The sequence below is a fragment of the Lissotriton helveticus genome, chromosome 11, assembly GCF_964261635.1.
Source record: "Lissotriton helveticus chromosome 11, aLisHel1.1, whole genome shotgun sequence".
Taxonomy (NCBI): Eukaryota; Metazoa; Chordata; class Amphibia; order Caudata; family Salamandridae; genus Lissotriton; species Lissotriton helveticus.
Genome location: NC_136072.1, coordinates 675706554 through 675720507, shown reverse-complemented (window position 1 = coordinate 675720507; position 13954 = coordinate 675706554). Strand labels below are relative to the sequence as shown.

Genomic DNA, 13954 nt, shown 5'->3' with positions numbered 1-13954 from the left:
GTTGCGAACACCTGCACTACTCTTCCCTGGACAGAGGGAAGGAATGCCTTCAGTGCAAGACGAATCACCCGGAGCTCCAGAAGGTTGATGTGGGCCCGGACTCTGCCAGAGACCAGAGGCCTCTGATCTCCGCCTCTCCCATGTGGCTGCTCCATTCCAGAAGGAAGGCATCTGTCACCACAGTGTGGTCTGGTTGGGGAAGGCAGAGGGATATTCCATTGACCCAATCCTGGTTTGTAAGCCACCACTGCAGGTGTCGAATAGTGCCCTCCGAGATCTGGACGCAATCGGACAGATTCCTCTGATGTTGCACACACTGAAACTTCAGGTCCCATTGCAGAGCCCACATATGCCACCTGGCATGATCGATCAGCAGGATGCAGGAGGCCATGAGGCCCAGCAGCCTCAGGGTCATTCTGCCTGAAACCCGGGACATAGGCTGAAAGATCATAATCATAGCCCGGATATCCCGGACTCGCTATTCAGGAGGATAGAGCCGAAACCGCGTTGTGTCTCGAACCACTCCGATGAAAAGGAGCTTCTGAGAGGGAATCAGGTGCGCCTTCAGCACATTGATGGAGAACCCCAGCATATACAGGAGGTCGGCCATAGTCTGGAGGTGGGAGACGACTGCCTGCGGCGAGCCCGTCTTCAACAGCCAGTCGTCGAGATAGGGGAAGACTGAAACCCCTGATCTGCGCAGATGAGCTGCGACCACCGCCATCACTTTCGTGAACACCTGAGGGATGCTGGTAAGGCCAAAGGGGAGCGCGGTAAACGGAAAGTGCTCGTGGCATACCGTGAACCGCAGGAAACACCCGTGGGCCGGCAGGTCGGGGATGTGAAAATAAGAGACCTGCAAGTCCAACGCTACCATCCAGTCTTGCGGGTCGAGGGCAGACAAGACCTGAGCAAGCATCAACATTTTTAACTTCTCCTTCCGGAGGAAGCGATTGACGACCCTAAGGTCCAAAATAGGACGCAGGCCCTTATCCTTCTTGGGAACCAGAAAATAGTGGAAGTAACAACCACGACCTACTTCTGGGACAGGAACGCCCTTGATGGCTCCCTTGGCCAAGCGAGCCGTAACTTCCTGCTGGAGAAGGGCAGGTGATCCTCCTACATGCAGTGGGATCGCGGTGGCATGGCAGGAGGGGTAGTCTTGAAGGAGAGGGAGTAGCCCCTTCAGACTATTTGCAAAACCCACCTGTCTGAAGTGATGGTATGCCAGTTGGGGAGGTGATGGACAATCCTGCCGCCCACTGGCGTTTGATGGGACTGAAAGGTCGGACTAGGAGGGTTTTGGAGGCTGCTGCAAAGGGGGGGGGGGTTGTGGACTGGCATGCCCGCTGGCCCCCGGAACCTAGCCAGTTGTTTCCATGTCCCCGGCCGCTCGAATGCTGGGTAACTTGCTGCGGCCTGAGGCCCTGGGGGGACGTAGCGGGGCACCCCTTCCGTAGCCACGAAAATGGTGAAAAGCAGACTACACAGCACGGGAGGAGAGGCCCAAGGACTTGGCCGTAGCCCGTGAGTTCTGAAGCGGTCTAGGGCGTTGTCTGCTTTGTCGCCAAAAAGGTGATGCCATCAAAGGGCATGTCCATCAGGGAGTTCTGGACATCTCCTGAAAAGCTAGTGGACCTCATCCAGGTGTAGCGGCGAAGTGCTACCGACGTTGAAATGGTTCTGCCTAGCGAGTCAGTGGTGTCCAGCCCACAACGGATTGTAAACTTTACTGTATCTCTCCCTGCGGCGACAGCCTGGGAGAGCACTGTCCGAGCCTCCTCTGGACACTGAGGCAGCATCTGCGCCACCATATCCCACACTGAGTGCGAATAAAAGCCCAAGAGACATGCGGTGTTTACGGACCACAGTCCTAACCTGGCGGAAGAGAACATTTTCTTCCAGCTTCTCGGATTCCCTTTCCGGTAGAGCGGTAAGGAAGGCACTTTTGGAGGTGTAGGCTTGGACCACCAAGCTCTCCGGGGTGGGGTGTTGGTAGAGGAAAGTGGGGGTCACCCGAAGTTGGGCTGTAGCGTCGGGGGGATCATCCTGTCCACGGGAGCCCCTGTGTTGGGCCTCGAACACATGCCCAAAAGGACGTGAGTGAGGGCCTCATTAAACGGCAGCAGGGGCTCCGAAGAGCTCGCCGCCGGTTGAAGCCCCTCAGTCAGGAGGTTAGTCCTGACTGCCACCGTAGGAAGCTTGAGGTTGAGCGACTCGGCCGCCTTACACAACACCACAGCATATGACACTACCTCCTCTGTAGCCACAGTAGGAGGAGACAACATGCCTTGGTCGGATGAAGTGTCAAGACCACTGGTATCCCCCAGTTCCTCTCTCCAGTCCTGCTCAGTATTTAGCTGGTCAGTTAACCACTTCCATGCTAATGACAAGGGTAACTCGTCATGGAGTGCCCATTCATTTCAATGGAAATATACAGTAAATTGCTCCACATACCCTAGCATCCAAGCAACTTGGATGCTAGGGTATGTGGAGCAATTTACTGTATATTTCCATTGAAATGAATGGGCACTCCATGACGAGTTACCCTTGTCATTAGCATGGAAGAAATTAAAGGGTCACTTGACCCCTCCCAGTCCTCCTCACCCTCCTCTGGCTGCCAATCTTACTGAAAATGGCTAGGGTGGAACGCAGGGACAAAAGTACCCGTTGGCGCCTGGATCCGTAGTCGGCCGGCGCCAGATCTGGCATCAGCCGATGCCGGTCTGGCTCTATGTGTACGTCAGGATGGAGGCCAGGTCGACGCAGGCCGGGGAGCCGAGCAGCGCTGAGCGCGGTAGTGGTGTCGGAGGAAGCGGCGCTGGTCGAGGTGTAATGAGGTCAACCAGCGCCGATCCTGATCCAGGCCTGGATCCAAGGGGGGCCTGCAGCGCCGGGGCCAGAGCCGCTGGCAGCAAAGACCTAGGACCCCCCCCCCGAGTCCGCAGTGCCCAAAGGCACACCAGCGGGGTCGGTTTGCCCAAAGATGGCATGCGTCGCCTCGCAGAATGTACGTAGCTGGGCCGGAGTTGCTCCGGGTCCCGGAAAGGGAGAGAAGCTCGGAGTCGACCCTTGGGCTCCACACGCGGAACTGCAAGAGGGGCACCACCCATCTGCCTCGTTGGATCGGCCGATCGACAAGGAGAAGTCGAAGAGTGACGGTGCTTCTTTGAGTTCTTTTTATGCTTCAACTTACCTGACCCTGAGTGTAAGACTTCGATGACTTGTCGGAATGGCGATGGCTCCGCGACCAGTCTCTCGACCTCCCTCTTGACCGGGACCTCGAACGTCACGGAGCCAACTGTCAGCGTTCAAGCAGCTTTCGGGACCACTTCTGCAAAGCCTTTAGCATCACCAACTGACAGTCTGAGCACGACTTGGGGTCGTGGTCGCGCTCTAGGCAAAGGAGGCACACGTGGTGCGGATCCGTCACCGACATCAGCCGGTTACAGGAACCTCAGGCCTTCAAACCAGGCATCCCTTGTGCACCTGCTCGGAGTCAAAGACTTGAAACAAGAAGTTGACAAAAGTCGAGAAAAACATAGTAAAAAAATTACTGAGGTACCGCTCTTCCCGGAACTGCGCTGGCTGGTGCGCAAAAAGAAAGAACTGACGTCAGCGCGCGAGGGCGGTGTCTAAGTAGCTGCCGCACCGTCATCCCGGCGACCACGACGCCGGTGATGAACACGGAGATGACCAACGCCACCTTCTGACACGCAGAGGTACTGCTGTCTGACGCCTGGGGATAATTCTAAGGGAAGCAATATATAACTAACTAATGTTTCTTACAGATCTATTGTTACTGAAGGTAAGTAACTTGTGCTTTAAGCGGTGGTCGGTGGGACAATACCCCACCGCCCTGATTGGAGTAGTTGTTTGCTCATCTCTCAGTAACACTTTAAGCCACATGTCCCTCCTTGCCGACCAGGAGCTGCTGCCTCAGAATGACATGCCTGCAGAGTACCTCATGCTAGCTTTAGGGGAGAGCGTGACACAGCTCCATTAGACTGAATAATAAATTAGGCCAATGGCTTTGGTCGATGACCGTGGCAGAGAACTCGGCATCAGAAAGTTACAGATTTTGATTAGCTGGCTGCAACAACTTGTGGAGGTTTAGAAGGAAAGTTAACCAAACCGTTTTCCACAGTGTAATAGGGTGGAGTCTGTGATATGTACGGACCGCTACCCCTCCCTATGACGACTATGGGAAGGGTGAGGTGGGTAGGCAATAAAAATTGGCACGCAGCCACACCCGAGCTGATGCTCATGGCTCCTGGGGCTGCAGAATTTTGAGTTGGATTAGTTTACAATGGGAATGGGATCTAATAGCCTCCTCCCTTGGGGGGGAGGGGGCACGAGCCTCCTGCCATTGCTCGTCTTCCAAGCATTTTGTGACTCTCTCCCAGTGTTCCTGGAGTGTGGACAGAAGCTCAGGGGAATTATTAAGGATTTTACGGTAGTTGAGGGATAGTGCCTTTTTGTCTGCGTAGTAATTGAGTAGTCTATCTTCCAGGGGGGAGATTCTGGGAGTTCCTCCTCCTTCTGCACTACACTCCTCAACACTTGTCTGACTTGAAAAGATCATAAAACTTCAGAGTGTGCCAGTAGATAGTCTCTTTGGAAGTTGGTGAATGAAAGCACGTCTCCCCCCACAAATAAATTCCCAACCTTTGAAATGCCAAATCTAGGAAGGTAGTATCCATCTGCATGGTTACCCCCATGTTTTGCCTGGTGATTTGCTGTTTCTGACTAGTCTGACTAGGATCCTGCTAATCAGGACCCCAGTCCCTGTGCTTTCTCCCCTAAATTGGTCATGATAAGTACTTAGGAACATCCCAGATTGGATACTGATGTACACTTATAAGTCCCTAGTATATGGTACTGAGGTACCCAGGGGATAGGTACACCTGCTGTCCCCAAAGGGCTGAAGCATGTACTATGCCACCCATGGAAGACAAATCAAGCTGTAACTACAGGCCTGCCATTTCAGCCTGTGTAAGCTGGTGCTAGCACCACTTATGACGGATATAGGTTTCCCTATATTTGAGTTCGCTGCACTTAAAACCTATAAGTCACCCCTAAGGCAGGCCTTTCTATCCTGAAGGCAGGGTGCTCGGTCTAAGTGTGAGGGTGCCCCTGCACGAGCGTGGCACCCCTATAACCTACGGAGTCCATTCTCTTTGATTATAAGTGAATCAGCCATATAACATATAGAGGGGCCAAGCGTCATTAGGCGATGACCATCTATAAACTGGCTGTAACTAACCCTGTCATGTTTGGAATCAAACATGTTGGAATCGTACCTCCACATTGTAAATGGTGTGGAAGGTGTACACTGTAAAGCTCCTCCGGGAGGCCCTCAGTGCTCCCGGTACCAGTCTTCCAGAACCAGATGGCAAGCTAGGGCTACTGCCGACCAGAGACATGTTTCTGCCCTCCTGCTGCTGAGCCTGGGGAAGGCAGAACAAAAGATATCATGTCACCGGGAGGTGTGACCACCTCTCAGACATGGTTTAATGAAGTGGGGCAGGGTGGGGGCACTTGCCAGCGCCACTGAGACTGATTGGAGAGCACATTTGGTGCCGTCCTTGCATAGTCCAGGTCAAACCAGTCCAGGGAGCCGTATGGCCTGAAACTGGATTAAGGACATTGGAGTATCCTCTCCACTGTCCGGCCCCTCCTCTAGGAGGGACCACTGAATCATCTCATCCCTTTCCTTAGGGTACTAAAGGGCTTAACTGTTGGTGAGTCCCTATATTTATTGGGGGACAAGATTCAGATCAAGATATAACTTCATCTTCAACCATCTGGGCACTCTGGACTTCGGTCTGGTCACCAAGGCTGCAACTGGAAAGACTCCTGCTCTTCCTTGTCTCAATACCCTGCTAATCTGCTGCAGCATCCATGCCTGTGCTCCATATAGGAACCTTCCAAAGCCTGTGGACCTCCAAGACACCAGAAGGAATCTCCCTTGAAATGAAGAAGTCACTTCCCTGCATCTGCAGGCACCGCAACCAAGCTAACTGGTCTGTTACTCCTAAGCTTCCACAGACTCCAAAAGGCTCAGCCACACATTTGGTAGTTCTACAACTCCCTCTGGCCTGCACTGTCTTCACACAGAGTTTAAGGCCAGTATCCCTTGTCGGTACCGCAGGTACCAAACCCCTGTGCACCGCATCAACTTGTTGATGGCTCTCTTCCTCAAAGATCTAAAGGCTCCAAATAGCCTCCATCTCAAGCATCTCTTGCAACCAAGATCTCCGTCCTCACCGAATCGCTTGCACCCTTGCCCTACATCTTTGGTGAGCTGCTTGAGGTCCTTCTGAGACTCTAGTGCCTCCTGCCTGTGGGTCCTCTTGACGGTCTTCTTTGATTCCAGCGGGCTCCCCTGATTGCTTGGGCCCTGCTCTGACTCCCCTGCTTGTGGTGAGTCACTTGGTCCTTGCTGGTCACGACACTGTACTTTTTCTGCCTTCCATGTTGCTTGTAGTTGCCAAAGCTTGTTAGTGCTTCGGACGAACACCGACCCCTCAACCCTCTATACCCTTCAACAGAGGCACAACAAGGTGATGTTTCCACATCTGGATGTCATCAACCCAACTGAAGGTGTGATCAGGGAAAGCCTAAAGGGCACGCCAGACCTAAAGGTTTCCTCTCCTTTCACAAGAGCCTGCAGTCCCACCCCTCACTCCTCATGTCCTTCAAGTAGCAGTGCTAAAGTAGACGAATCAAAAGATCCTTGCTAACCAACAGCCCTTATAGAATATCTAAAGACACCCTGTCTCAACTCCTCCCCTCACTTAAATGTCTAGGTGTTCTCCCTCTAGCTGCAAGGATGTAAGCAATGCTCTTTCACTGTCTGGGAACACAGTCCTCACCCTCCATATTATGTAGGACCAGGCAAGGGTATCCGAAATGGATCCCATTGGTCTCCGTTACTCTAGCTCACTCACACACTATGGACATGCTAAACTGGCCGCACATATCAACGTGCTTAACGCAGTAAAAATGTCAGCATGCTATGTACTGCCAACAATGCTTTAAGTGCTGAGCCCGTGAAAGGGAAAGTAATCTTCTGTCACAAATGAGGGCATGCTCACAGCGTCCCTCCAGCTCACAGGGCAAACCAGGACCTCTACTAATCAGGCACAAGGCCTAGGCATCTGTTCACACTGTAGATTAGCGTGATGCCACATTTCAAAATAAAAAGTCTGGATACCTGGCTTTCATGTGCATGGGGACGTCGCCCCAAGCGAATGAAGGAATTACTTTGCCTCTGCACCTGTGCCGTATTAAGAACATGGGCACAAAGGAAAACATGCCCTTAGGAGGCCCAATAAAAGTGGGTCACAAAAAAGGTGGTGCACTTTCAGTGCACCTCCCAAAGGCAGCACTCTGGAAGTTAGAAAGGGTATCCCATGATAGCCCCCCTCCCCAGACATGCACCCGCAGGCAGGTACAGGCACTCACTGCACCAGCCTGAAAGGGGATCTCTCTTCCCTCTTAAAAGTGCAGCCAGCAAGCCACCTGCACTGTGAAACACAGAGCGGCTTTGAAGCAGTCGCTCCATATTTCACTTGAATGTTCTGCCCCTTTTGAAGGTGTGCTATGGCACAAACAGGGAAAGTGCATAGTTTGCATAAAACAGCCACATATACATTCAGTTGGGCACTCAGGGCAGCACAACACACCTTTTCACCATGCAAGGTACAGTCAGTGGTGGCTGCTAGAGAACGGTGGCAGGGGTGCGGCGTGGTTAGGAAACAAAAAAAGGATTGCCACTTACCTTCTGAACGCCGGCTGCCACCTCTCCATCGTCCTCCCTCATTACCTGGCTCCCTGCAGCACACAGGCTCCCAGACTCCCCTAGCCAATCACAATGCTGCTGTCACCTGCATGACAGTAGCGTTGTTGATTGGTCTGAGCAGCCTGGTTCGGTGCTCAGACAGGGAGTGGGAGCCTGTGCATGCGCTCCACCCAGGCCTTGCAATCCCAGGCCTTGCAATACAGCCATGTGGGGAACATGCTAAGTGTGCATGACTGATTGGCCAGCCCAAGACGGCCGGCCAAACCGTCATGGGCACTTAAGTGCACCAACCCCTCTTTCCCCTGCTGGCTGTGACTACAGCCCAACCCCGCCCTGCGCTGTAAAACTGCCTCAGTACGGACGAAGAAAATGATACCTTTGTGTTATTATCTTTTTATTTTTCCTTTTTGCACTGTTTAAAGAGCAGTGGGACCGTGATCCTCCGACTTAGTGAAGGATCCGCCACTAGGCACATTCCCCCCCAGCAGTTATCAAATGTGGTGTAGCTCTCCAACTGATTCTTGTAAATACAGATGTTACATTAGTGAGAAAACGTAAAACAACTTTTGACCCAAAAGTCTAGGAGTTCCTAATGTCTTCACCAACCATTCTAGTAAATGAATAGTAAACTTGCTGAAATACCATGACTAGAAGTTTCCATCTTTGGAGGACAGAGTTGTTTTTGGTCCTAAATAGAGGTGGCTTAGTGCCATCTTTATATAGGTGCTCTCTGACACACTATAGGAAATGGACAGTGTAATATCAACAAGTAAAAATTTTAACTTCAACTGGGTAATGGAATAAACTTCAAAACAAAATCACAAATCTGAACTTTGACAATGATTTGACAACTATTATGTAAAATAATAACAAAAATGTATCATGTGCACAATAATGCTAACTGTTGTAAAACGTCGAAGGTAGAAAGTTAGAATGTACGCCATGTATTTAACCTTCGATTCCTGATTTGAGAGATGGACACTTATACATAACCCAAGACTTGGCGATCCAAAGTTCAAGGCAAGTAAATTGACATGCTTTGGAACCATATCTGACGGTGGTTCTGTGGCAGGTGAAAAGTATTAAGAAATTAAAAAAATAGCATGAATCTTTGTACATGTTTAGACCCAGGGGTCCTATCTCCAAAGTATCTGTTATTAATCAATTCAAGAATTGTTTTTTTTAAAATGAATTTGGCTTCCAAAAGTCCTTTTCTTTTATCTTCCTTTAGAGATTGCATTTTGTCATGTCATAGTAAACTACCATTATCTTTGTACTTATTTACAGGAACAATATCAGAAGCTGGAGAATGAAAATAATACAGCCCATGTAATTCAAGGCAGAGAGCAGGAATGCTCCTTTAAAAATGTACTTTGCAAGATACTTATTTTATTGCAAGACATGTGGTGTTTTATTCTGTGGAGTAAACTGTCATTTCTAATCACTTTGAAACAATTTATGAAATTGAAGTTAACAAATTGTAAACATTTTAAGAAACAATAAATATAGTAAACGTAGTTTTAAAGACAAACTTTGGTTCAGATGGTTATTGCTTATGGCTAATTATATTTAATTTGTATCTTTGTTTTAATGCATGACATATAACGTTACATTGTTGTCTTAAGCATTTATAATACCTGGGATTTCCAATCCTTCTATAGTTCCCTGGCCCTAAATCCTTTATAACCGGCAACTTGTGACGCACCCATTCACTGATTAGAAAGAAAAGACGTCAGAACTTGATTGTTAAAAGTTATTGCAGTCGAGTGTTGACGTCATAATGCCTGATTCCAGAGTCAGTAGCCTAGGTGAAAGACAAGTCAGGTCCTACCTGAATGATGGACGGATCAATAACAGAAGTGGCGTGCCTTGAACAAACATCACTTATAAATAGGCAGCGTGTGCAAGGAATTTTAATGGTAAAGAAATTCTCTTTTTTTTAATCCTAGGACCAGGCAAGCAACTACTATTTGAGTTTGCTGTACCCAATGTGGCAAATATTGAGAGCGACCAATTAGCAGAGTGTTTTAGTAGTCAAGACACAAGATAATCATAGGATAGACCACAACTTAAGGCCTCATTAGGATGTCGGTCAGAAAGGGTCCGAACGGCATTCAGATTCTCCGAAACTGTGTTGGAACCTATTTTGCAGACCGACTCGGAAACATTTCCGACTGACCGAATACGATGGAAAGGTAACCGTTCGGTCAGTCCGAATCGGTTCCGATCAGTATTTGGAGACTCCGAATTGACCTGAGCCGAATCATACAGCTTTAAGGACCGCGTTTCCGACTGACGTATTACGATGTTGGATTCGAACAGCCTTTCCGAATCAGTCTGTCTGACATGGAACAGCTGTTGGAAACTGACTTTGGGGGTGTTTAGCAGGACCCCCTTCACCCTTAGGCCTCAAGCTTGGGCCCATGGGTATACCAAAGGAACCCCTTATAAAACCATGTACAGTGTGGCAGGCACCATGGGGTGCCCGCCACAGGGTGCAAGGTTTTCTGCAACCACCCCTTTTTTCAATGGGAACCTGTGTTGTCGGCCAGAACACAGGCTCCCATTGAAGTTAATGGGAGACTTTCCGAGCGGTGTTCGGAAGCATCTTACTCGGTCAGTCGGACTTGCCGAACATAAGTAGGTTGGAACCGATTCCAACATGGAGTCGGTCAGAGTGCTTTCCGACCGAAATCGTAATGAGGACCTGTGTGACAGAAATTGTGGATATAAGGCAACATTTTGCATAGGACTTTGGGAAGATGGAAGCAAGAGGAAGACAGAGTGTGAAAGAAATCAGGGAGTCAAAGATTATCCTTAGGCTGCAAGTGTAGCCAACAGGAAATGAGGAGGAACCCAGATAATCCGAAGAGCAAGTGGAATGTTTTTATTTAGCAACAAAAACACAGTACAGTCATACATTCTGGCGTGGTTTTATATGACATAGCAATATGCATGTTAAAGGCACAAATTGGGTTGCAGTACACTCATACTTCATGGTAATGTTCCTTCAGGAGAACCATACATCGCATTGATGACTATCAAAATGGATTACCACATATCTACAGATCTCAATGAGATGCCTTATACTTCCATATGCAGCATACAGTATATGTAGATGTTTTAAGCCGGCAACATTCCTAGATGAATACACTTTTACCTTCCGATTTAACAGTTTCTTTTCCCACTAAAGACTGCTAGTACAGTCCCCAAAAACCCTTGGGTCTGTTCTGGGAAGGAAGTGGTTCACTATATATGTTGTATTGCGTGTTACAATACAGCATATCAGTATTCCAATCTTTGATAGTTGGTATAGGGCATTTAGCCAAACACTTGGTTCTGTTCCGGGAGTAAGTAGTTCAATATATATGTTGGAGTGCATGTTATAAAACAGCATATCGGTATTCCAATATTTGATAGTCAAAGGGGTGTGAAATTTAATAAAATGTCTACTTGTCCATTGGGTAGGTTGCTTCATAAATCTAGTTGTCCTGTAACAAAATCCACTTGTCCCTTTTGTGCCATGAAATGCTGTGACAAATTATGGCAGCAATCTTATTATATAGGAGCTCTGAAATAGCCTCTCTGATTATGCCAGGGCCCTTTCCATAGTAGGGTTTGAATACTAGCAATTCCCTATGTTGCCACATTTCCGCAGATCTACATACTGGCGCTGAAGTTAATGGTAAGTATCAGTTCAAGGGTTGGAATGCCCTTTTGAGTCTGTACAAACCTACTAACTTGCATGTTTTAAGGGTTTTCACCAACTCTTCTCTAATCTTTTCCCATACTGAGAAAGGTTGGAAATGTACTCCTGACAATGGCAGACATAAAACTTCTTCCAGGGTTGTAAAAAAGTGGTTGGAGGGAATGTGAACTTGAAAACACTCAGATTTTTTCATGAGCAAATCTACACCTGCATATTTTGTCATGCTAAAATGCTATTAACAAATATTTTCTATGAGTACTATTTCTTGGCCTACTTCTGTAAAGTATTGTGAATTCAGGAAAGTTGTATATCTGCACTTAATACAGGGACATGAGTGCACTTTTGAGGTTGTATTTAATAATCGGGCCCCTAATTAGGTCTTGCGTTAACCAAGAACTTTTGGTTTTTATTAAAATTCTGTCTCTCTCTGTCTATTGGATAGCTACGTGGTGAGTGACAGCATTCTGTTCTTTCACAAGCAGCATAATCGATACAGTTGTTTTGTTCAGTCCCAGGAACTGCTGTGGCAATGCGTGCTTTTTGAGACCAAAACAATTTTTGCCAATGTTTGTTATCATTTTGAGGGCCCAGCAGCTCCCACACCAATAAGGTTTTACAAAAACCATGCCAAAACAAGTCACGCATTGACAAAACCCAAAGGCTGACCAAAAATTTCAGACCTATTGACTTTACCAATGCTTGTTTATTTTTATATTTCCCATAATCCTATTAAAACTAGTTACGCTGATTTATCATTATGAATATTTTTGGAAAATACTAGCACATTTTACTAAACAATGCTGCAAAAAAGGTACTTAAAACGTGACACCAGTTTAGCAAAATGTTTTTGCAATTTCTTGTCAACATTATATTTTGAAAACAAAGAATCTTCAATCCTGCTTTTAAGCTTCTGCATATATTTGCATCTAATCAGAGAACATTCTGGGAGCAGTATACATAGCCTCATATTTCTAAACATTGAAAAGGTGTGTACACATTTTTATACTGGAACCACTGTCAGTAGTACAGTCTGAGCTAACAACATGTACTTAGATCGCTCACCCTAATAATAAAGGTTTTGCATTAATGAACCATAAATACAAGTTTGAACAGCATTAACACTTGGACACAAATATTACCTTACCTGCAGGCAATGCCTTTTCCTGATCCATAATGTGGTACTGTAAACTGGCAGTCAAAGGGTTTATGATGTAGGGGGTTGGGCCTACTTGTCCCAAGTACAAAATACGCATGAAAACCTGTTGCTCTTTATCCTAAACAATATGTCCTGGGCATCGGGCTATAGGAAATAGGAATTCCACATCCCTGTAAGTCGGTATAGGGCTTTTAGCCAATTGCATAGCGATGCAGCTTTGAACAGCGCAACAGCCCAATGGCAGCTAGTTTCCTAAGGCTTTTATCAACCCCGGTGTCACAGCCCAGTAATACAAGCAACAAGGGAGAGCCCCTTAATCTCATTCAAGACACTGAAAATATTACCACAGTACTCCCGGATTTCAGGGCATGTTGGGCATGACAGCAGGAACATTCTTCCATATCACGAAGTCCATACCGGTGAAGCCTCGGTGGTGTATAATACACTCTATTAATATATTTAAATTGAATTAGGTGATGTCTACCGTTCAAGTAGACTCGTTTTGTCACTTCGCAACAATACTGCCAGCATTTATCATGGAGCACTAAACCGAGGTCCCCCTGCCATTCCAGGTGTGCTTTCATCAAGTGTGGGCTCCCGAACTCTGGTCACGAAGCCATAGATTCTCGTTACCAGTTTAGCAGGGGTGGGATTAAGTTTTAAATAGGAGAGCGCTAGCATCTCCAAAGGGTCCTGCTTATCTTCCCCTAACAGGTCTCGTACTGCATGTCGGACTCAATAGTACTGATATTGAGTGAAAGACGAAGGTTCATTACTCTCCTCAGAGACAACCTCCCAACTGCGAACCTCACCCTCATAAAAAAAAGTTGTCCATCTTGATTATACCTATTGTCTGTTATCCACGGGCAACTTCCTTTCTCTCCCGGTCAGGAACGACAAGCACCATTCCAGCAAAACATGCAGAGAGTACAACAAGGCTACCGACTGTCCATCCAGCAGGTTTCCCCGTGTGTATACCGTGGAGTTTAAAGAGTCAAGGGTGCCATGCCTCCCCACTGAAAAACCAAAGAGCGCTAGAAGAAGTGTGTCAGGGTCAGTGGCATCCCTCTCAATATGCAGATGAGGCAATTCGCGCATTTAGTTCACCCACATTATGGGCAAAGTAAGAATATACCAGTTAACCTCAGCTGCTGCCCAATCCAGGCCAACATAATCATCAAAGAGTGCAGTGTAGCAAATATGGAATTCAGAAGAAGAATTGGATTATTTTGGAATACATACATGAATATGGGAAGCACAACCCTGTTTATAATAGAGAAGC

General features: G+C 47.6%; 1 protein-coding gene across 3 annotated transcripts in view; it reads left to right on the top strand.

Annotated features, from left to right (window-relative positions):
* Positions 1 to 9327, top strand: part of LOC144791082 (disintegrin and metalloproteinase domain-containing protein 9-like) — a 2835950-nt gene extending 2826623 nt beyond the window's left edge. For all 3 annotated transcript variants that reach the window (XM_078665732.1, XM_078665731.1, XM_078665734.1), the window contains one exon: positions 9095 to 9327. The gene's annotated coding sequence lies outside the window, so the exon portion shown is untranslated. The remainder of the gene's footprint in view (positions 1 to 9094) is intronic.
* Positions 9328 to 13954: the final 4627 nt, after the last annotated feature.